Source organism: Cicer arietinum, chromosome 6 (genome assembly GCF_000331145.2).
Source record: "Cicer arietinum cultivar CDC Frontier isolate Library 1 chromosome 6, Cicar.CDCFrontier_v2.0, whole genome shotgun sequence".
Classification (NCBI taxonomy): domain Eukaryota; kingdom Viridiplantae; phylum Streptophyta; class Magnoliopsida; order Fabales; family Fabaceae; genus Cicer; species Cicer arietinum.
In genome coordinates this window covers 65,945,878-65,947,019 of record NC_021165.2, presented here as the reverse complement: position 1 = coordinate 65,947,019, position 1,142 = coordinate 65,945,878, and positions in this window count along the sequence as shown.

Sequence of the window (1,142 nt, the reverse complement as noted above, 5' to 3'; positions counted from 1 at the left end):
ATATTTTGTAACTCAATTGTATATCTTAATTTCAATTATCAAATATATTACTTCAATATTTAACATATCCAATGATCTCAATATTAATACGGTACTTTATTTATTCAAGTCATTCGTCTAAATTGGTACTTCTCTTCTATTAATTATACTGATAAAATTGTATATATATTATTGATATAAATACTTAATTAGGACATAAAACTTCATATTTTTTTTTCTTCTAAATCCACTTAAATTTAATAAATAAAAATATACCCGCGCACTACGCGGGTTAGCATCTAGTGTATAGTTAAATTTGAGAATGAATCCTATCTTATTTTTATCATCATTATTATTATCATCGGTGTCATCATTATCATCATCATCCTCATCATTCTCTCCATCCAATTTCTGAAGTATTTAAGTGGGTGAAAATTGTCTTAGTGCTTTTTTTATTCTGCTATTATAAAAATTGAATATTGATAAATTGATTTTATAAAATTAATTTTAATTAAAATTTAGTTGAATTTTAAGTAATTTATGTGTAGATGTATTTATGTGTAGATGTATTTATATAAATTTTAAAGGGAAATAACATTTAAGCTCAATAGTTATCAATTCTAGTTAATACTTTATATTGTAAGTGCATATGCATTAAATTTCATGTAGAGAAAATGTGAATTTTGTGCTGTTTAAAAAATTCAGGCTCACAAAATATGAGAATAAGTGAGGTTTGTGCAGTTTAAAAAAAATTCAGGCTCACTTGAAAATTTAAAATTAAGTTTATAAAATTAATTTTAATTAAAATTTAGTTGAATTTTAAGTAATTTATGTGTAGATGTATTTATGTGTAGATGTATTTATATAAATTTTAAAGGGAAATAACATTTAAGCTCAATAGTTATCAATTCTAGTTAATACTTTATATTGTAAGTGCATATGCATTAAATTTCATGTAGAGAAAATGTGAATTTTGTGCTGATTGAAAGTATACTTTAGCACAAAATGAATTTTGTGCTCTTTAAAAAATTCAGGCTCACAAAATATGAGAACAAGTGAGGTTTGTGCAGTTTAAAAAAAAATTCAGGCTCACTTGAAAATTTAAAATTAAGACTATTTTATAAAACTTCAAAATTATTTTGATCCAATTTATGAAGAACTCA